The following is a 24,211-nucleotide window of genomic DNA, read 5'->3' as shown; positions in this document are numbered from 1 at the left end:
CCAACCCTACAAGCTCTACCAAGTTGCATTAAGGCACTTAGAGGCTGAAAAGAACATCCGTGCAGTAGCTCTACAGTTAGTGGCTTGTAAAACCCATCCAAAACTGAGCCCAGAATAATAAATTTCAAATGCAACTGATATGTCAAAACTGGCAGAAAAGTGAAAACAGACACTTGTGGGTCTGGACAACAGACTATGAACAGGAACGAGACAAAAAGTTACAGATTTGGGCTTTTGCAAATACGTACATGCTCAGCAGACAGAAATATAAACTACTCAAAAAAAAAATAATCTTTGAAATACACTATCAAATTAACAAGTCTTTACTTTCTAATAAGCATTTGTCTTCTAATAGCTTCTTTGAAGCCTGTCTGGACTGTCAGAAGACAAGACACAGCACTGGAGAGGCATCTCACTGCACACTACTGCTGTACTACCAATCTCTCCCCGGGAGCTCTGTGGCTGGGAAAGTCCCTCTAGTATTACTATCTACCATGTTAGCATAGAGAAAAAAAAGCAAATTCATTGCTTTTATAAAAAAAACAAAAACAAAAACAAAAACAAACAAACAAACAAAAAGCAAAAAGACAAACAAACAAAACCAAACACAACAAAAAACAACAAACAAAGAGTTATTTTTCCCTTCGAGATTTTTCCTTGTGGGACGTATGCTACCTGTAATCCTGAGTCTTCACAGCATGTATTCTCTCAAAGAATAGATTAAGTTAGTAACTACTGTTGAGTACATGAGGCATGTTTGCTGGCATATGAAAGATGAATATTTGAGTTCCTGCTCCATTCCCTTCAGTATTTCACATCCCAAGGATGCACCCTGCCAAGTGAGCCAGGGGCTATTGCTCTCATACATGGATTCTTTATTCTTAGAATTTGTTTCAAACAGTTTTGGTTTGGGTTGGGGTTTTTTTTTGGGGGGGGGAGGGGGGAGGATTTTTTGTTTCTTTATTTTTTTCCACGAAGAAGCAATTTATTTGGAAATCTAATTAATATTGATTTAAAAAATAAGACAATTCATCAGACTTATTTAGTTGACCCCATACACCCAAAACTATTCCAATAAGACCCAGATTTTAAGCCACAAATCTGAGTATCAATATCCATTTTACCACCAACTTACATGGCAGGCATTGCTCCTCCTGTTCTCTGCAGGCAGTTACTGCCTCATCCCAGGGACAGACAGGCACTGGTTTGCTACTTGTAGATTTCCAAAGTCTTCATTTCAGTGCATTTTCTTGTTTAGATTTTCTACCTCACCTCCCTGGAAAGCACATAGGTGAAAACAAACAGCTAGGAAGAACCAGAGGGTGCGGAGCCGCGGACGAACGACACGCCGAGACGGGTTCAGTGTCAAGATAGAGCATAATCAACGTGTCCCTTTATTGGTCCAGGGTACATATATTTATACAGACAATGATAATTATTATGCCTACTAGTCACTAGCTGATTAGCTTAAGCTCTAAAGGTTGTATTCGCACGGTCCACCTACTTGCAGTTAGCTTACAGCACAAGCTTCTCATAACACTAAGTTTCTCATGCTACTATTTCTGATTCCTGTTGACTTGTTTTCGATACACGACAGTACCGTAACACAATGTTTCTCAGACCACCGTTACCATAACACTAGGTTTCTCAGACCACTATTCCTAATTCCCCTTAACCTGTTTTCGACACACCACGGTACACAGGGCTGAAGCGTCCTTGACATTCTTCATGTATCAGCAGCTGCGAGCAGCTGCAGGCAAACCCTGGTGAGGCCCAGCATCAGCAGCTAGAGCAGGCTCTGATCATACAATTGCTCGGTGGGCTCAGGACCCTTGTCTCTGAGCCATTCTCCAACAATTCCCCCTTTTTCTTTTTGTATGAGAAGAGCCTGCGCTAACGTTCATTCAAAGATTTTCTTAATACATGAGAAGGCACAACTTAAGCATGCAAGCTTACAATCTATTGGCTAAAGGCACTTATCATGCACCCGGGAATGCTGTGATAGGTCTGCATCGTTAGCACGCGTGAACAAACTAAATCTACTTTGTGGTTAGTGCATCCAGGCATTCAAACAGGAAGGAAGCACTCGCTTGACTTCCTCCTTCTTGCCCTTCCAGGTGATCCCAAGGGCAGGATTACCACGTGGCAGTTTTCTGATCAGAGACCCAGCCTGGATTGTCCAAACCCTGTAGGATCAGTGCATAACCCTGATCCCCCCGCAAAAAAAAAAATTCCTACCAGCTTTTTCCCCTTTTTCTTTTTTGGACAATCCAGACTCCTGTTAACGTTTGAATCATAGCATTCACAAAGCATTTCCACACAGACCCCAATACCATCATGACAATCATAATGACAATCAGCATTGCCAGTCTATGCATCAACAAAGCTTTCAGCCACCCAGTAATTTCCAAGTTTTGTAGATTTGCAACCATCATCAGTCCATTTTCCAAATTCTCAAGTCTCGTAACCAGTCTGTCAGTCCATGTTCCAATCTTATGCAGTCTTATGTAGCAAGAAAACCACCCTTACAGTTTTAAAAGTGTCAGCAATTGTAACAACAGAGTATGCAATACAGAATGTAATACAGGTTTCACCATGCTGACGTGCGGAAAACAGACTCCACAATCTGATAGATTGTAAAGTAGGTATGTTTATTCAGCGCTGGGCACACAGGGGATCACTCCTCCAAATATGTGCTACCATGTGGCACCGTTGCCTTAGATTTATAGAGCAAATGATTACATATTCATAATATTTCGCAATACGCCTATACATATGCATCACCTATCCCCGCTTCGTATTAAAATTAGCATTTCCATGATCTCCTCCCAGTTGAGTCTGCGCAGTGAGTTCCTTTGGTCCTGGGCAGGGGTCGTGAAGGACTGGGTGGTGGTCGTGGGAGGAAGTATCTCCTCTTCCTCAGTGCTGAACTTTTCACCCCGAATTCCTGCGCAGTCTCTGTCACCCCCTGGACCCACAGAGCAGGTTTGTGCCCTTGTGGGGTAATCTTCGCTTACTCGGGGGTGGAGGAGGCTTTTTACTTAAACAGGAGATAGTGGTCCATCAACACAAACATCTTCACTTACTCAGGGGTGGAGGAGGCTTTTTACTTAAACAGGAGATAGTGGTCGAGCAACACAAACACCTCGTACAAGCTAGGCAAACTCTTATCTCGACTATTTCCCTCCTCATCCCCTTCTTGCTATTCCCACATTAACCCTTACATCCCCTGTTCCTATCTAGGCCCTGTATCAATGCTATGTTCAAAACATTGCAATGAACCCACAACATACAATGAATCCGATACTACATGAACAAGTTTTTGATACCAGTGTCGATGTTGAAACACCATACAATGAACCTGATACTACATGAACAAGTTTTTGATACCAGTGTTGATGTTGAAACACCCAGATGACAGTTCAGAGTTCTAAAGTTCGTAAGGAGTGTCCAAACGCCCCGAGGAGAATCTTGTGATCTTGAGTTTCCAGGTGTCCCCCATTCGTTGTCACTACTGCGCAGGCCAACGCCCCAGCAGCATGCCAGTCCCCTTTTAACAAGGCATCATGAATCACCCCACTCCATCGGGACTGAGCTAAAAGCGGAGGTGGTTCTGATAAGGGTGATGGGAGTGGGTGTGGTGGGGGCTGCCGGCAGCGCTTCCTCTTCTTGTAATTGTAAATGCAGAGTTCTGTTCTGTAGCTTAACTTCTGTAATTTTCTTTCAAGTTCTCGGACTTTGTCACTGTCCTCTACCGATGTGTGACCCTGGTGCTTTAATTCGGACACAGCCGCCGCTTTTCTCTCCGAGCCAGATGCTGACGCGCTGTCAGGGGCGGAACCATCCGAAGGGGGGGGGGGGCGGGCAGAGTTTATGGTGGCACGCCGCTCCCCCCGGTGCCCCCGCGCCGCCTGATTTCTCTGCGGCTTCTTGCGCGGTGGAGCAAACAGGAATACTTGGTGACATGCCCTTAATAGAGCGGAGCTGCTGATTAACCCCGAAGAAGGTGGCTAATCGTGACGGACGATTGGTTTCGGCAGGGACCGGCGGGGATGGTACAGCGCCGACAGCCGCCATGGCAGCAGCAGCTACTTTCTTTTCTGCTGGCATCTCCCTCAGGGCTTTTACGATCGTTCGCCAGACCACCCCTTGCTGTCGTGCTTCACTGACTTTATTGCCTCCAGTGATGGTCTCGTCCCACAATAAATCACCTACTTCGCACCACTCCTGTTGGCTAAATATTAGCGAGGGGCCATCGTCCCTCTGCCCCTCCGCCTCTGAGGTAGGGGGGGTGGGGGGGGGCATGACTCTAAAGATACTGGGGGGGGGCTGGCCTCCAGACTTTCCCTATTCACATTAACTGTAACTGGCCCTCCTGTTGATGGTACAGGAATATGATCACTGTCAAAAAGCATAGATCCAGATGCCGCACTATCTGGGGTAACAGTGGAACTTTCCTCCCCCAACTTTGTAGTTGCCACAGCTGCAAGGTTCTTTTCAAGCTGATACCGCTTACTATTATTCACCACCTCCCGCCATGGTTTCATCATTTTCCTTGCAGCTTCATCCTCGTCTATTACCATATCCCATAAAATATCACCTAATCGTCTCCACTCCTTGACATCAAAAAGAGAATTAGGATCTTGAAAACATCCTTTGACCCGTCCTAATGCTACTAAACCCGCGAGTGATTTTATGCAATCCACTCCCTGCTTTTCTAAAAAGTGCTGTAATAAATCCAGGGCTACCTCCTGTTCCATCTTGTCAACCTGGTGCTCCTTGATTAAGGCACCTCCGGTCCTGTGCTCCCTGGATAAGGCACAGTACCGTTACTGCTGACCCACCCCTGATTAAGGCACTGTCGGCCCTTTGCTCCCTGCTTAAGGCAAAAAAAATACTCCCACCGGCTTGTGCTCCCTGTTTAAGGCACAAAAATATACTCCCGCCGGCTTGTGCTCCCTGTTTAAGGCACTAAAAATACTCCCGCCAGCCTGTGCTCCCTGTTTAAGGCACAAAAAAATTACTCCCTTACTGTGATATGTTGCTGATGCTCCGTGATTAAGGCACCAGGTGCAGCTCTTGCCAGCAGCCCTTGCGGAGAGCGACCCTCTATCTTGGTTCAGGACCTCGGAACGACCTGTCGGAGGCCCACTGTCCGATCGTTCTTCATTCGGCTAGGCGCTGCTGTCTCTGATGTTTCCCCGTGTTTGTTTCTGCCGCCGCTGTATGCAGCACCTTTCCGCGTCAGCTTCCGTCGCCCCTCTGCGTCAGTTCCAGCGCCTCCCTGCTTCCACTGCCGGGGCCACCCTGCGCTCGCCTCCAGCGCCCCCTCACGTCCGCCCCCGGGGCCGCTCAGCGTCTGCCTGTGGCGTCCCTTCGCATCCGCTCCCGTGGCTGCCGCAGTCGGCTCCTTACCACATCAGTTCCGGCGCCTTTCCGCTTCCGCTCGCGGGTCCACTCACTTCCCGTCTCGGGGCCGGTCCGTCTCCGCTCTCCGGGGCCGGTCCCTTCCGTTCTTTGGGTCCGCTCCGCCTCCACTCTCGGGGCCGCTCCGCCTCTGCTCTTTGGGGCCGCTCCGCCTCCGCTCTCGGGGCCGGTCCAGCCGGCTTCTCTCCGCGTACTCTCCCTGGGCTGCCGGGGCCGGCGCCTCTCCATCTCAGCTCGTGGACCCTGGACGCTGCTGGATTTGATGTTTCTCCGGGTCCGTTCTCGAATTCCTCGGTCGTTGCTGTTTTCTCCGGGTCCGTCACCCCGTCTGTGTTATTCTTCTATTCAGGTCCCTGTTCGGGCGCCATCTTCCGGAGCCGCGGACGAACGACACACCAAGACGGGTTCAGTGTGAAAGATAGAGCATCAATCACCGCGCGTGTTTATTGGTCCAGGGTACATATATTTATACAGACAATGATAATTATTATGCCTACTAGTCACTAGCTGATTAGCTTAAGCTCTAAAGGTTGTATTTGCACGGTCCACCTACTTGCAGTTAGCTTACAGCACAAGCTTCTCATAACACTAAGTTTCTCATGCTACTATTTCTGATTCCTGTTGACTTGTTTTCGATACACGACAGTACCGTAACACAATGTTTCTCAGACCACCGTTACCATAACACTGGGTTTCTCAGACCACTATTCCTAATTCCCCTTAACCTGTTTTCGACACACCACGGTACACAGGGCTGAAGCGTCCTTGACATTCCTCCTGTATCAGCAGCTGTGAGCAGCTGCAGGCAAACCCTGGTGAGGCCCAGCATCAGCAGCTAGAGCAGGCTCTGATCATACAATTGCTCGGTGGGCTCAGGACCCTTGTCTCTGAGCCATTCTCCAACTATTCTTCTCTTGTTCGGCACTTTACCTGTCTCACGTTAATAGTAATGGCTGATTTAAAAATGTTACCAGTTCACAAGCAATTAGGGCAAAGATAGATCAACAAAAGCAACTTTTTTGTGTGTTAAAATTTAGTTACAATTCAACCCAAATAGTATTAAAGAGAACGGAAAGTGTTGAGAACATGACTTTTGGTTGCTTTTCTTCAAAACTATTATACAGTCTGATTTATTTCAACTGTTGAGTGTAGTAGGACTGTCTACAAATGGCAGAATCACAAACAAAATGAACTTCTAAAAATGCTGATTTTAGTTGCATGCACTAATTAGGAGAACAGTGAACTCTCGGGCAGATAACAAATCATGGCACATCCATCATTTTACACCTATTTGGTGAGGTACTAATGAAATTTGAACACTACACAGGTCTGGTTCTGGCCTCTCCAGCAAACCAGACAAACACTTCAGAAACATTTATTCAGTAGCTATATTAATTATATGTGATATCAGTTACTCCTTTAATAATGCAGCTTTATGTTTATTGTACTGGATCGCAGACCTGCTTCTGTATGCAGAATCTTTTCTCTTGCCATTTTTTCTGTTGGCAGGACAACTTATCCGGTGCTAGTACATCGCCAACCACCTGCTGTGGGCTATGTATCTGTTTTCGTAATTGCAATGAAATCATTTATGCCAAATAATGCCACATTACAACAGCATAATTTAATTTGGAGCTGTTCATTATAGTTTTATTACCCTTCAGCTTTGGCACCCTCCCAGAAAAGGACCCATGAGTAGCAGGTTAGACAGTTTCCTGAAGTGATAAAAATGCACCCCACACAGCTCGCTGCCAGGTCTTTTCTGCTGCAGAATTCTGGCACAATTACATTTCTTGGGTGCTGCTTGTGTCATGCTAAAAAATAATAATATTAACAGTGGGTTTTTTTCTTTACGGTGTGCTGTAAATTTGAAGGAATGTCCTTGGGTATTGAAGGACTACAGGCTAATGACATGTACCCATTCTAGGACATGGCATTTACTCCAACGTGCTGGGATTTCTTGGTGGGGTTTCCTGGGCAGTGCCAGTAGCAAGAACAGGTCAACTCTATCCAAATACTTGCGCTTCTGCTCTTGTGATCAAGTTCTTCTTGGGTTTTTTTTGTTTGTTTGTTTTGTTTTTTTTTTTTCAAAATGGTAAGAGCTAGCATTTATTTTAATTTGCATAAAGAAGTAACTCTGCTAGAGGTAGTTCTTTATGTAAGATTTCCATCGGCAACAGTCAATCCTACCCTGAACTACATGGCAGAGTTCTAAGTGGACGGTTAGTTACTGGCTTTTCTTATACGGGGCATGGCCAAATCCTTTATTGCTGAAACAACCTGAAGAGAGCAATTCTTAATTTACCAATATGGGACACTGGGTGTGTAAACATTGAATTCAGAAGCCTTTAAACGTTCTTCTAACCTAAACTGATGCTAAGCACAATTGTTTTAACATCCTAGGGGAACCCATGAAACAGATAGCGTGTAATGCCAATCCTCCCCCCCGCCAGGCCTCAGCAGAACTCTGCAGGCAAGGTATCAGTCTCAATGCGAGCAGTAGTGGTAGAGGAGTTCAAACGTGGTAAAGTTCTTCCCGTGCTTATTAACTGATTAAAAAGTGTAATTGTTGCTAGATGAAACCACATTATCTGAATCGGTACCTCAGCGCAATTCACAAGTGAAGCGCTCCTGTCAGCATAGCACTTTCTGCCATCAAAATACTTGGTCAGCAGCAGTTCAGTCCTTCAGTCAAGAGGACATCAGGGCAATTAAAATATGAAAAGGGAACATGTATCCTGAAAGACAATGCCTGAAGAGGCAGTTAATTGGAAGGAAGGAGAGGTTGGAAGAGATCTCCAGGCCCATCATACACTTACTGAACTCCATAGGAAGCAATAAGGGGCTGGCTGGTTGCTTTCTACTTTTCTTTGTTTCCAGGGAGGCTGTTTCAGAACCAAAATCATCCAAGTATTAGGAGATTTCTTCCAGTTTTCAGCTTAAATTTACTCAGGGCCAGGCCATACACATTTTTTCTGGTGCCCACACCTTGAAGCTTAGTAACTGTTCCCCCTAAAGGATACTTTCCTCTTCTGCATTTAAAGGAGTCACCCCACTCTTCTTCCACTTGCTTTTCTAGCCCAAGCATTACTAAACATAGTACAACACTCTATGAAAGAGAAAAAGAATGCAGAGAATCAGCATTTTGCTTTTTGACTAGAAAATGAAAATCTCTAACAGCAGATAAGTCTGAAGTAAAAATCAATCAAATCCGTTCCCCAGGTGGGGTGTGGGTTATGATATACCACATATCTGGAGTCGACTCCTGAATGAAATCATGCACTAAGGTTGTTCTGCAGAGGTTTAACTAGAGTCTTGGCAACTTCATTTGGGACATGAAAGGTGTTGGCACTAGAGTACCATGGGCAGTAAAGAAGACTGCTCTTGCAGTTCGATTCCAACGCTGCATCCTCAAACAGAACGGGGCTGCTACGTTGGAGGAGCACTGATGGAAATCTCACCCGCCATCCCGAATGACGCTCTGGCATTTCTTCACTGTCACTTTCCTTGGGCTTGGTAAATCTTTTGCAGAGTCTGAAGCAAACGCCCACAGCTTTTCCCTGTTTGTAACAGTGGATGTCTGAATTTTCACAGCCTTGTTTGTGGTGGGGCACCACTGGATTTGCCTTCAAAATGCGTCCTTGTACGAGAAGAGAAGAGGAAAATTACCAGTCATGGTGTTATACTATCCACAGGGCAATAGAGAGCGCTGCTTGTGGGAGACATTAATACAGTAAATAATCTTTAAATGTCTTGATTTTTTAAGTTTAATCACATGCTTAGAGTCTGACTGCTAACAGAATCTAACAAAAAGAAATAGGAAGATAGGTGGAGCTGTATTTGAAAAAGTGGGGTTTCTCTTTCCTCTCTGGAGGGTTTATTGCCCAGAGCAGGCTGACAGTCTCATCCTGCCAACTGCTCCCCGCTGCTTGTACGCTCACTCTGGGAAACAAAGACAGCTGTTCAAGTTCTTCTGCAGGTACAATCTTTGTTTACTTTCTTGTTTGAATGAAATGAAAACGTACCTTTAGCAGTAAGTGCAGCATGGTGCTCTTTACCTTGCACTCATTTTTCTCTAATAGATGTGTATTTTAGAAAATCTGAGTGTATTCTGTCCCAAACCAGGCACTGAAAATAAACCACTACTGTATCACCTCATTTTCAGTAACTTCTGATACATTCATTATCCCAGCGTTCCTTCCAAAATGTACCATGCTGCACGGCTGCATAAAATAAACTGGCACCACTTAACACTTTCCTTGGCCTGTAGCACACAGCACACATCTCATGTGTTGGCTGTGTTCTTGGTAGGAGGCAGCAAAACGGAGGAAGCCAGGCTGCACACAGCAGGGCCGGGGGAATAGGGCTGGATCCTACACAGTTTGGGAAGGAGGGGGAACGATGGGAACCTATTTGATTCTCAAAATCCAGGAGCGATGTTTCCCCGATACCTTGCTGCCCAGGCCAAACCAACATGTTTGAACACTGAGAGCAACGAAGAGAGCCCATTTTAGTATTTGAAACGTGTTGCTAGGCAACAGACTAGATCTGAAGGTCAGTAGGATGGGAAATACAGAAATGAAAGATGTAAACAGGAGGCAATAAGTTGGGGGATTGCATACAGGATGGCAGCATTGCCTCTTGGCAGTGCTCCCCCTTCACAAACTGAAGAGAATTTGTCATTATTCAGCGCGTCGCCCTGATCCCGGCTGGACCGAGACCACCGAGAGTGTGCTCGGCGTCACCTCCTTGGTGAAGCAGTTCCCCGGGCACTGGTGACTCGAAGCTTTGCTCGGACCTGCTAGGCTTCCCCTTTTTAACTTAATAAAGACCATTAAACCATTACAGCCCACCTTTCCTTCCTGATACCGGCATGCCTGCACCCACAGAGCGTTCGTTCTCCCTAGTCATGCTGAAACTCCTGCAGCTCTCTCTGGTAAGAGGCATCACTGAAGAATCTGTTTTAGTGGCTCATGTCTTGCTGAGGTTCAGCCTGAAGTGCTCGTTCTCTTCTGCAGTGTGCTGAGCCCACCCAATTGACTTCATTTTTCGTGTTCACAGAGGCAGGTGACAGCTGCTCAGCCTTGAGTGAGACCAGCAGCTAATTTAGCGAGGTCTTGCATTCAGCATTTTCAACAAGGTGAGAGTGCATTTCCCAAAGGGAGTTCTGTCTTTCCCCACCCTTGTTCAGCACGGGATAGAGGTGCTATGTAACGCACATGACTGCTGTTCCTGAGAGCACCTTGGCTGGATTTGCTTGAATTGCGTATTATGTCACTGCAGCCTTAAAACCAGGGTTAGCAAGAATGTCCCAATCCCCAGCCACAAGCTTTACAGAAATACTGATAACTGATAGAAATGAACAACATCTGGGCAGCGAGTCACGTCTTTTAAATCCTCAATTTCTCTCTTTCTTTGTTGCTTTATTTTGTTGTTTGTTTTTTTTTTTTTTTTTCTTTAATCACTTTAAGACTTTAATTACATCCAATCCAGTTTCTCATCTGTTGTGTCATTCTTGTGTTCTGCTATATAACAGAAGGGATAGGAAATGAATTAAAGATATTCTTAAAGACAAACTCATGGAATTCAACTTGTTTAGCCTGGTCCTTTTTGCACAGCAGAACCAAGGCCTGCTTTGGAGCATCCACATGGACACCTGCGCCAGTGGAAGCCGTGGGGGCTGCTCCTCTTGAAGGAGGGGCAGGAGGACCCCTGGTAGCACCTGCCTGAGCTGTACGGCTGTTGAAGCAGGGACTCCTTTCTCCTCTGGAGTTTAGTGCAAAGGGGATTGTGGGTGCAGCATGTGTATGATTTCCTCCAAGTTAGGTTTTATGTCAGCTTGGATAATAATCCATAAAGAAGTCAGTTAAATGCTTTCTCCTGCCAGTGTCCACCAAGACTGCTAGAGAATCAAGAAGAAGCTCTTCCCTTCAACGCCCACCCACCACCCCACTCCTGAAAAAATACTCGTTCACTGTTCACCCTTAATCCTTCGTCCTTCAAAGCTGTATGGCAGCAATGTTATGATGAAGTCATAAAAAGCTTACTTTGGAGCTGAAGGAGGAAAAAAACCATAGAGGCCTTTCAAGACTCATTACAAAGACTGAGAAACCTGAAAACATGGAGAAGGAATATACTTGCTGTATCCTGAGTTTGTCAGCCACCTTCTGCTCTTTCTTCAGCAAAGATGCCGATTTTCTTAGGTTTATGTCTTTACTAACAATCGCCTCTTTTTATTTTTACCTTTCAAGCCATTTTCCTTAATTTCTTGAGCTTTTTGATGCATCCAATACGAGAAAGAAAACAAACATAAAAGGGAGCTGTCCACTGGACTGACCAATCAAGTCATCTTCCAGTGACCTGTCATGGCTTGTAATATACAACACATCTAATTAAAGACATACCGAATCAGGTTTCTTTCTATCACATGTTGTTTATTGTTTGAAGTCATGTCTTCATATTTGTATTAAACGTAACAACAAAAACACCAAGACTTGTATTAGGAAGATTAAAGCCATTATAAACTCAAATCAAACTAGAACCAAAACAGCACTGACCAAGTGCTATCTAATTAGAGCAATTCCCCAAGTCAGAATTAACAAACACGTTGGACTACCCAAACCACTACATGAATACATAATCAGTGCTTATGAATTCACAAATAAGAAATCTAGAGAGCAAGCTGCCCATTTAATTATCCGTTCCAATTAAGATTTTGGTCTGAGGGCAGTAAGCTTATGTGAACATCTATTAGCCCAGCTGAGTTACTTGAAAGTCACGTTTGCAGATCATTACCATTTCTTCTTAATGTGACTGTTACAGGGCAGATCTTTTCCTGAGATTGCTCTTGCTCTCCTCACAAAAAAAAAAAAAGTTTTACAGCATAACTCTGCTCTGGAAAGGTTGGCAGCTGTAGCTAAATACCAAGAAAAGAGAAATGATGCTGTGTGCTTCTCTTCAAAATAAAGAGCATGCACAAGTTCAAAAATGCCTGACAAGAGATCATATGAAGATGAATTAAGAACATAAAGGAATTAAAGTTGTCTACTCCTCCACTTTTTTCACAGGAGGTTCCTGTCAAGGAGATTTTTCATGATCGGTGTCCACCTGCTTTGGGAACTGGAGCTGGAGTTACTATGTTGTCTTTCTTGGGAGGAACGGCCACTTCTACTTTCTCCTCTGTCGCTTCAATTTTTGGGTTTGGCTTATTCTTCTCTTTTGGCTTATTCTTCTCTTTTTTCTCCTTTTCAGAGGTTGGTCTGAAAGCAACAGCATCTGCTTCTATAACTTATCTCTCACAGGGGTGGCATCATATCTGCTTGGGAACAGAGAGTTCGTTTTAACATCTGCTGCTGTAACTGGTTCCCTTGGTTGTCTCCCACCTCCCATACCACTCAGGACTGGGAAATCCTTAATTCTCCTCCACTTGTCCTCTCTTCTGGTAATTTTTATGTTTCTTTCCTTCGTCATCTTCCAGTGGCTTTTCCACCACCTTCTCTTTGGATTTTGTAGGGTCTTTGATGCCATCGCTCTCTCTTCCAGAAGGTTTTTCAGCGTAATTTCCAGCTCTATTATGACTTTGGTAGCTCTGTCCACCAGAATAATTCTCCCTACATTCCCGAGCATTTGGTGAGGCCTCCCATCTCATCCCAGGTGGACCAAACCTAGCTGGAGAAAAGTCCTCTCTGTTTACTGGAGGTCAAGGTTGAGCGCCAACAGCACAGCCCTTGTAAAATTTTTCGCTATAGTTCATTTCCCATTCTCTGCATCAGTCCTTTGTCAAATGGATTGCTAAAGCCAACAGATCTGCCATAAGAAGCTTTCATATCATATGGTGGAGCTCTGTATATCTGTTAAAATGCTCCCTCTCTCCTTCTAAGTTTAGGGGGAGGCTGGCCTTTAAATACTGGAGACCTTGACCGTGAATGGGACCTTCTGGATGTGGGTGATCTTGACCTTGAACCTTGATCATAACCACGTGGCCTTGACCTAGAACGATGGTTGTGCCTCCTCCCTTTGCCTCTTCCTGGGTAGGGTGGCGATCGCGAGTAGGAACGAGAACGGGAACGACGAAATGATCGAGAGTAGGAGCGAGTGCGGGAAGAACCCGATCTTGCCTCGGAGTAGCTATACAAACTTCTACTGTAAGATGAAGCACTACAGGGAAACTTGGACCTTAAGAAAGACACAACACAAGTAAAAATACATGAAATTAACTCAGAAGAGTAACTCTCCCCAATTTTTCCCTCCCAAATTTGGTTTGGCTTTTTTTCCTCTCCATAGGCTCATGTCAAAGCTTCTTTCAGATGCTGACATAATGCTACTTCACACAGAAGAATTTGGCAACACGCAAAGGTTTCCGCTTGCAAGACAGAACTGCTGCTTTGTTAGTGTGAAAATATACAGGAAGGGTACATCTATTTCCACTTACTTCTATCACAGTGAACTACCAGAGCTATTGACTGATTTAAGGGGGTGTTACTGGCTTCTACTGCTACGTGTACATTTTCACTACTCCGCAACCACCTGCGGTGCAAATCATTTTTGTTGCAGTAAGATGCAGAAAGAGCAAGTTTTAATGGCTACAGCACAGTATCAAATATCAAGAAAACACGATTTCACCTGAAGACAGTAAAGCTCCATTTTACAGTGCCAGCTTAGTCTGTTTAACTTCCCTACTTATTTATTTGGGACCTTGTACAGGATGCAAAGTACTTGTGCTGCAATCTTACATACAGGACTTCTAGACAGATGCCCTAGCAAATTTTTGCACGTAGCTCTAGCTCTAACCAAGGATAGTGCCCGCATTTCAAGAAAAGGCATATCTAAAAGCTGTTAAACTCAGAATCTAGTAATATGCCATGAGGCCATTATTCAAGGAAAGATACTGACAGCAGTACTAAGAGAGAGCTATTCAGACTCCTGCCTAAGTGAATTCTGGGGATAAAAAACATCAGCTACCCTGAGTTTCTTCTTCACAAGTTTTGTTATTTTTTAAAGAGCCATTTCACATTATTCCACATATGTTCATGAGCATCATGCCTCCTCTCAAAGTCCTTTACCAATTTAAGATTTCTCTACAAACAGCTCTGACCTTTCAGTTCCTAAGAAAAAATTAAAATGTCAACAAATTACTAGTGAAAGCCACCAGCTGGCAGTCCAGGTTAAAATCTCTCCATGTATCCACATGAGATAAACAGAAGTGGAAATGAAGACAATTTCTCTCCCATATCTCCTCCGAAGTGCTTTGTGGTAATGGTTACAATCAGAGCAGGGAGACACACAAAATCCAGCAGCTGCACCTATTCAGTTTCTGGCCTCCTCACGGCTGTCAGGAGGTGAAGGACGTCACTGCAGAGAAGCTTTACCGAAAGACACACCTGCTCTGGAAGAACTGCTGCCAAATTATCGCTGTCGGTCAACTGTAATCTCTACCATATTGGAGCTAGTAACCTACGTATGGAACTCCTATCACTGCTAATCCCTTGAATCATCCAGTCCACCTAACGAGAGAGAGGTGGAGTGGATCTCCTCCTGATTCTTCTAGCCAATCTGCTGCTCCATTGCAGACAGGGAAGGCAGTTACCTGGAAAATGAACGCCTATGCTCCTTCTGAATCTTTTTATATTCCATCAGTTCCTTTGCAGAATGATTTGTAAATTCATAGAGTTTGGACTTTTTCTTTTCCCTGTTAAAAGAAGTTTCACCTTTATTCCAATTCTAATTTGACCTTTTTTACCAAAAGACACCAAGAAACAAAACATGGCCAATATGAGAAAATGCATACTGCATGCAAATGCAAAAGGTGGACATCCTATGTAAGCAAAAGCAGTTTAGAATTCCTACAAGGCTTAGGGAAAGTTTTAGAATTACATTTGTCTTGTTTTAGTTTTGCACATTTGCCATCTGCAACGAGAAAGTATATTGGAAGGAACACGATGCCATTTTTGCTCATGTCAGATGCAGTGTAACTGCAGTGCGATACGCTATCAAAATATAAACACGAAAACCAGCAGCAACTTCATTGAGCCAAATGCCTACTCCACTTTAAGTCTCTGTTGTTCTCTGGAAAACTCCTCCCTAGGGAAGGGAGGCCGAGAGCAGCCTGGCTGGTGTCAGGAATCCCAGCAGGACCAGGGCAGTGACTGTCCCCCTGCACTCGGCCCCGGTGAGGCTGCACCTCCTATACTGGGTTCAGCTTTGGGCCCCTCACTGCCAGAAAGACATCGAGGTGCTGGAGCGTGTCCAGAGAAGGGCAATGAAGATGTGAAGGCTCTAGAGAACAAGTCTTGTGAGGAGTGGCTGAGGGAACTGGGGGTTGTTTAGCCTGGAGGAAAGGAGGCCGAGGGGAGACCTCATCACCCTCTACAACTACCTGAAAGGAGGTTGCAGCGAGATGAGTGTCAGTGTCTTTTCCCAGCTAACAAGGGATAGGACAAGAGGAAATGGCCTCAAGTTGCTCCAGGGGAGATTTGGATTGCATATTAAGAAAAATTTCTTCAACGAAAGGGTTGTTGAGCATTGGAGCAGGCTGCCCAGGGAAGTGGTGGAGTCACCATCCCTGGAGATATTTAAGAGACGTGTAGATGTGGTGCTTGGGGATGTGGTTTAGTGGTGGGCTTGGCAGTGTTGGGCTAACGGTTGGACTTGATGATCTTAAAGGCCTTTTCCAATCTCAGTGATTCTGTGATTCTGTAAAGGAGGTGCTCGTGTCGTTGGGGTGGGATTTGAACGAGCCGCTGGTGCTGCTGTTGGCACCCAAGCTGATGACATGTTTACAGGAGCTGGGGGATATCCTGGAGGGGGGACAGTGCACTCAGCAGATGGGGGCTGACCAGGTGTGTACTGAGGAGGAAATGGTGGTGGTGGTGGTACCCGCGGTGGGAGAGGAGGTGCAGTGGGGTGGTGGAGGGTGCAAGGGAGGTGTAGGCACAGGCACAAAGACCGGTGTTGGTGCTGGTACTGTTGGGGTCTGAGTCCTTTGGCTATGTTCCCTGTGTGGCGTCCTCAGTCTGGACTTCTAAAGAAACCCCAAAACACGTATCACTGTTTGTTACACTCTGCTCTGATTTGAAAGAGTGAAGGAACGAATCAGGAGCACGGTGGCAAGCACTTCTTGTTCTCACCTTGAGCACTTTCCCTCCCTGCTTTCCGTTCATTTGAGACTACACTCACTTCTCGATCCTCATACTTCCTTCCACACCCTCACCCCCAGCAGCTCCCTCAGTCTTCTCTCCGTATACTCAGCTTTGCAACTGTGGATGGAGTCTGCCTGTGCTTAAAAGAGACTCCCATCTCCCACGAGCCAAGTGCCCACTGCTCCTCTGCCACTCCTTGATACACTTAATACTTCACACTTCTGATCTTCACCGTACTGCACAGGGATTAACTCATCTGCTCTCAGACTTCTAACCTCTTCCACACGTTTCCTGTGTTGTTGCCTCGTGATGATGTATTTGGCCTGTTCTTGTCCCTGACTTTTTATTTTCTTTCTTACTGAATTTGAGGTCTTAGACAATCTGTGAGATGGATCCTGGTTTTTGTTCTGACTGATCTTTACAATTTTATAAACACAGTGCACCCTTACAATCTCTCTACAACAAATACATACCAAAAGGAAGGAATAACTTGACATTGCAATAATGGATAAAACAGAATCCTCTCTCTCCAGGTGAGAGGAAACAGTTTGGCTATTTGAGATGACTAAACTGAAGACAGTCAAAATTGTCATAAAATAACAGCATTGCCTCCTCCAATAATTTGCTCTGTCAATATTAACTAGATTGCTAAAAAAATCTATTGGAGGCTGATTTCTATTGGGAAATCAATTTCTTCAGCCCTATTCAGCCAGCAATCAAAAGGCTGGCTTTCCATCCGATCTTTTAATTTTATTTAATTTTGATATGTAATTATGGTTTCCTCAAAAAGAGTTAATTTTTCAGAGTCCTCTTTGAGTCACGCACTGGAGTTTTATTTTAAATAACCTTAATGCAAGCACAGAACCCCTTTGTTAGGCCAAATGAAGCCATTTAAAAATTAATTACCACTTGTATTCTCCACAACTATCTGTGCATACTTATTTCATGATAATGCAGCTGTTTTATAACTTACGCGTTACCACCTCATTTAACAGGTTACAATATGTATAATATGTTTAATTTCTGTAGAATACTTACAGTTCCCAGCCTGGACTGGCACCTGCTGAGCGAATTCCACCGGCTCTCATTGGATGAACTTTTGGCGTGGGAAGAGGAAAAAGAAAAAAATCCCATTCACTTTATCTGAAGACAATTTTTTAGAAGAAATTCTAAAGTTGCAGTTACTTACCAGCTGTGGGTATTGATTGTCCTTGGGGGCCCAGAAGACTTGGTAATGCTGGCTGCTTGAGAACAGGAACCTGATAGCCCTGGTGAATAAATGCAAACAGTTGGAAAATAAGCTCCACCAAAGAATGAGAATCAACGCATATGTTGAAAGAAAACTTATGTTCTCTTCCAACAAAGTGCTGATTGTCAGAGGAAGATTTAGCAAGTTCAGAGGCCGTCACCAGAGCAGCAGGAGGTGTCGGAGCCATGAGCGCCGGCGGAGGTGGTGGCGGCTGCTGCTGCTGTTGCTGCTGAATCTGCTTACGGCGCCTTTTTGTGTAGCCAGTTCCATTTTTGAAGTTGTTCACAGCCTGAAGGCAGAAAAACATTTACAAGATGGTATTAGGAACCTCCAGGAGATATACAGACAAAAGCCTCCACAGAGTAAAATGACTCCTGTGTTCCCATAAATAGTATCAATCCTAAAATAAGCCAACATACAGATATAGTCAGATTAGACATAAGGCAGAAACTCTTCCCTGTGCGGGGGGGCCCAGGGTGCCCAGAGGAGCTGTGGCTGCCCCCTCCCTGGAAGGGTTCAAGGCCAGGTTGGACAGGGCTGGTGGAAGGGGTTGGGACTGGATGATCTTTAAAGGTCTCTTCCAGCCCAAAGCGTTCTGTGCTGTATGAACACATCACATTAAACACTGATACTAATGACTGGTAACTCAGAGTATCTGTATTTAAAGTACTTCAGTGTTAACACCAAACTGAGGCAATCATGTTAAACAAAAATGTGACCTGAATTTGCCAGATTGTCTCTAAAGAGTTGTATGCTTCTGTAACAACAGATAATGTACTTGAGAAATAAATCTAGTTTTATTCAGTCAGCCTTGCTTAAGGAGATGTAAATTAGTATCTTCTTCCCTTTCAGATTTTTACAAACAGACTTTTCTTACAAACAGTTGATGTAAAAATCTTCCTGTTACCTGGCGTAGGCACTTGTTGGCAATTAAAGAATCAGGAGAAACATCTGTCTGGTGACATGTTGGGCATGTATGTTCCTCAGATTCCAGTAATGCTGTTCTAATACCTGTGAATAATTAGAATCATCAGAATAGTTCATGGGCAAACTAAGGAAATTTTGTTGGTTCTAATCGATTATAAAACACAGAAATGATTGATGGTGAATATGGTCTTGAATTGAGAGCCTGAATCTATAAATGTTCAGTAGTGTAAAAAATTGATAGTGCGCAGCAAAACACTATGCAGTTTTGACAGCTCACTCTTGTAATATTTGAAGATGTAGAGTAGGCTGTGTCTTGATGTTCTGACTAGTCTTTTTTCCACTATCTAGTACAGTGCGAAGTCACCAACCTCAGGGTTAATGAGTAAAGTGCATCTCAGTCATTAGTATGTTCAAGTCCTGAAGGCTTTAACCAGCTCTCCCATGGAGGAGAATGTGGATCACATGCTTAACTAGCCATTTGTTGCAGATCACAGGAAGTCACCCGAGGTGGCCATAGAGTTTTGCATGAGAGAAAAGGCTGTGGACAAGCTAAATGCATTTGATATCCAATACTGTAATCACCTGCACAAAAAAAAAAAAAAAAAAAAAGAAGCTTTCTGCTTCTTTTTTTTCTTCATTTCTATGAGCAGGGTTCTTCCCCAATCAGGGTATAGTTAAGTATTAAATAGAGCTGTTAGCAAAGTTAATTTTGTTATCTCCTTTTTCTGCTTTCAGAAGATCAGATGTGGTGCTTTGAGCTAACAAACATGGGAGGAACACTTACATTCATCACAATAACTGTTTCCACAGCAGGGAATAACAGCGGCGTCAGTCAAGATATCTCTACAAATGAGACATATCAACTCCTCTGGAAGAGGATCACCGTCTGAGGAGGAAGAGGATGGCTCCTCTGGTAAGAAGGGAGGCTTCTCCTTCTTTCCTCTAGCATAAGCTTCCCTGGAGGGTGGGTGGGGAAGGAAAAAGAAAAAAGTTAAAGATGGATAAAGGAAAACTTCTCCAAGCTTTGGCTTTTATGAAAGGAGGATGATCGATGGAATTCTCACTCCACATTAGCCTTCACAAACACAGGCATTTAGTTTAAACTACTCTTCTAGAGTCACAACACTGGAAGAGGGAGGGGGGGAAACAACCTTCCTTCTGCAGAACTTTCCCATTTGTTGGATCATCTAAGAAATTAGCTCAGACTGGAAAAATCATTTTTGACAGCTAGAAATCAGGTGACATGAATCCCACCTCTCCTTTGCCAGAGGGTGAATGTAAATTGCAGGCTCGGGGTAAAGTTAGTCTCTGAGTAATTATGTTTTATAAATGGAAGTCCTGTGTCACAGCTTCTATGAAAGGAGATCCATGACAGAAAATCAGAAGTGCTTCCAAGTGCATTTTAAAACAGCCACTCTTGTCAGCACACAGGAGTATTCTCTTCATTTATAGCAACAGGAAATTGTCAGTCTGTTTCACACGTGGGCTTTGGTAAAAGCCAGAGGGGAAGGACATCTCAGTCCAACAGCTCTATGGTAAATTTTTCAAAAAGCTTTTGAAACGTAAACCAGAAGCAAAAGGAGCTTTCAAAGGGAACGACTCCACTGTAAACACTACTGAAATGCTTTGTAGAAGTACAGGTTCTGAGCATACCAGCAGCTTAACCAATTTCCAGGGACACAAACAGCAGGAGCGCCCTGTTTTAATATTAGAAAGTGTCACAGATTTCAAGGTTAAGATCCGATGACAGTGCTTCCTCCCCCGTAATTACAGACGATGGCCAACTTGGTTGCACTGTCACTCAGGCATTTACACACGGCTTCTCTCGTTCACTTTTTGGTCAGTCCCAGTAATTCCATACTTACGCATTAATAGTTGGTATCACATATTTTCCTGTCTTGGTCAGCATAGCACCCTTCGTATTGGGATCTTTCACCTCCACCATGAAACTCCTTGGAATTCCTGTGCTCTTTTTAATTCTGGGAACAGACTCAAATTTTTTGTCCTGATAAGAAAAGAGATACGGACATATCTCATCTTAAGACCCACACTTACAATGACATTTCATTGATTATTTTGAGCAGCAAAAGCCTCTAATCCTCCCCTTTAACTTAGCCTAAGGGTTGCTTGATGAATATAGCCAGGATGCTCCAAAGGCTTGAGCAGTGTTTTGAACTTTCTAACAGAAAAATTCCAGCAATATTGAAATATATAAAGATATGCATTCAAGTTCACAGCGGAAGATCTGTGGGCACATGTAATGTCTATGACGTAGAAAAAAAGAAAATTTCATGTTGAGAATTCCATCTTTCCCTTGGATTTTGAAGGGCTTTGCACCATTGCCATATAACCTCTGTATTTCACCCCAAGAGGAACAATTGTCAAGATGAATATTCATGTATTTGTCACATAACTGCCAAGGCACAACAATTAAAAACAAAGTAACACCAGAAGTCCCCCACAATCTTACCCCATTTGTTGGGCAGTTCTTTATATAGTGGCCAGGATTTCCGCAACGAAAACAAGTATATGATGGTGGAGGTAGACCCAAGGATTTCTTCATGTAACTAAAATTTTTTGGGGAAAAAAAAGAAAAAGGTATGCATGTGTCACTCTTGTTCAAACAAACATCTCTACAATTTTTCCATAGCCTTTAGAGAACAGATTTGACATTGTCAACACTTACTTGATTGGATCATACTGTCGGCAAGACTGTATCATCACAGCTTTTATCTTGTCTTCTTCGGAAGCGTTGGCTTCAGCCAGATTGGCAGTCTGTTTAACAGGCAGTTATTTGACACACACATTAGGAACACATCTAAGCCCGCACAGCTGAAGACAACACCACTCACCTAATCCTGTAAAGAGCAGCACCACCCTAGCTGAGGTTGCATGAAAACAGCTGCTTATATAAAATATAGTTCTCCTGAAGGTGTTCTGGGGAGTCCTTATGCCATGACGGGGTGTTTATGTGCCTCTTAACCTACTTGAAAAGAGCATTCTTGGGCACTCAAAACCTTAGGCTCTGTTTGTACCTTACATAAAGTCTTGCGTAAGCAGTCCAATTTTCTTCCAAGTGGATTGAAGTTATGTGTAGAAAAAAAATTATTATCCAGTAGTTTTAAACTGATTCTCAAGCTCCAGACTATTTGAAGGGGAAGGTCTTCGCTGTACATTTAGTTGAGAGAGTTCTATGCAAGTATCATTATTTACATTTTCCAGCATTAAAGGGACACACAACTTAAGAGTTGGGGAAGATGTTGCTTGCTGAAATTTGGCTTCAGACACAGAAGCTTTAAAAGGAATCAAGCTTCTTATAATGCCTCAGGAAAAATTCTTTTCGGTAGAAATTTGACCGTCACGTGCTGTCGGCAGCCAAACGGCACGTCCCCTGCCTACTAACTTCTTCATATGAAGGGATTTAACTACAGTCAGCACAACCTGCAGTTCTTCTCCAGTTGACTGTGTCTTTTTAACATGCAAATTGTAACAGAAACCTTACACAGAACGAGATCGTCACATTGTTGAAGCCAGCTGATTATTTTTTCAGTAGTGTTTGTTCAAATGTTTTTATTACACACTAGTGCAGACACAAGCAGGGCCTAAGGGAGCGACTGTAAATGATTTGGACCTTCAGGAACCTGTCACTCAGATCAACCACTGGTGTGTCTGTTTTTATATGCATTCATCCACAAAAGTAACCAGCTAGTTTCAACGGTTCATTAAATGGCCGTTTCATAGACACAGTTTTTTCTCATCTGTAACATAATCCAGGTTGACATCCATGAAATAACTTTCATTAACATTTACAGAAAACTTTACAGACACTCGACTGATTTGTTTGAACCCAAACCATTTACAAAACACGTCCCAAAATGACTAAGCATTACTAGGAATAGACCAAAATTCAAATAAAGCATTTCATACATAGTAATAATAATGCAGAAAACTTTTTTGCAACACGTTGCCTCCACGCTAAACCAGCCTGCACTGAAGAGGTTAGAATAAGTAACAGTTTTGAGCTGCTTTATGCCATGTTCCTGCATTTTTCTGAAACACTTAAATTTTCTCGAAAGCTTCAATGCGTACACCACTTTGACAGCATTTCACATTTTAGAGTAAAACTTCACATGAGTTTACAGAACCAAGGGTACGTTTAGGGACAGCACTAATGGAGACCAATTTCTTTTGGTGGCTACCTTCCAAACTAATTGGGTGTGTTTGTTTGTTTGTTTGTTTGTTTGTTTTTTGTCTTCCCAAATATACACAATTTAATTCTGCATTGGGAGGGAGAGGAGATTTCTCTTTCTTGGTAATGAACTCCAGCCTTTATTTTCAGAAGAAAGAACTAGCTCCTCTGCACTGGGCCCTACCTTCTCTAATCCTTGTCACTTTAAAGACTAGTATTTTCCCTGGCTAGCACTCCTCCTTTTCACACAGTGCAATCACTAGTGCTTTCCCAGACAAAGTTACACAGCGTTGAGCAAATAATGCAAGCAGTTCCATAGCAAAACATGGCTTTACAACAGCTTCAGAAAGTCACATCTGCTAATATGCCACACGTACACGTGGTATGTTCCTACAAACAATTAGGTACATTTACACAATTTCCACAGCCTGCATTCAAACAAATCAGATTGTGTTGTCCACTGTCTACATGAAACTGTGCAGCGTTCCACAAATGGATCTATACAGTGACTAGAAATTAGAAAATAGCCATGCAGTTGTGCATGGTACAGGAACGCTTCTCTTTTGGCTGTTCACAACTTACAGCAAATTAAATTATTCTGTGAAAATTCTGTTAGTTTCCAGTGCAAAATTAAGGAAAAATCTGAGAAACAGCAAAACAGCTTCTGAAGTGTTGTGTTCTGAAGGTAATACTGCAACAGTACGTTGTGGCTGAGAAGTTACTCCCCTTCTATCTTCCCAAACTGGGAACTAATCTTTACAAGACAGTAACAAAATATGCACACATTTTAAAGTTAAAACAAGTACTGTAAATTATTAAAAATTAAGTTTTGTTCACATTACAACAGTTATCCAGCTACAGATCACAGTATAAGATTTAAAAATACAAAGCAAACACTTGTTATTTTTTAAGTATTTGACAAGAATATACCTTAATAAGCTGCGCCAGAGAAATTGATGCAGAAGACTCATCAATCTGTTCGCAAAAAATCAAGCACATATTCAAGTTCTACCATCAAAATATTGCAATAGTTAACCTCTACTGTATCCTGAAAGTCTGAACTATATCCTCCGAGTGCCACTGAAAAAGGCATTTCCAACCTAGTGTGATGGTATTTGTTCAAAACAAAATCCAAACCTATGACAGCTTAAGAGTGCCTGTGTGGTTAATGAGAAGAAACAAAAACAACCAAACCCACTTGAGATCAACTTACTGCTCCAGAATATCTCAGAGAGGGACCCTTGTCAGATGCTCACAAGTGCTTAAAAGTTGAAGGGGGAA

At 43.5% G+C, this 24,211-nt stretch overlaps 1 pseudogene; it reads right to left on the bottom strand.

The window, feature by feature from the left end:
- Positions 1-12,471: 12,471 nt before the first annotated feature.
- Positions 12,472-23,929, bottom strand: LOC116958857 (annotated as a pseudogene).
- Between the last annotated feature and the right edge of the window lie 282 nt (positions 23,930-24,211).

The sequence above is a fragment of the Tyto alba genome, unplaced genomic scaffold (genome assembly GCF_018691265.1).
Source record: "Tyto alba isolate M040663 unplaced genomic scaffold, T.alba_DEE_v4.0 Super-Scaffold_9, whole genome shotgun sequence".
NCBI classification, from domain to species: domain Eukaryota; kingdom Metazoa; phylum Chordata; class Aves; order Strigiformes; family Tytonidae; genus Tyto; species Tyto alba.
Note: the sequence above shows the minus strand (reverse complement) of the source record. Positions and strands in the feature narration are given on the sequence as shown.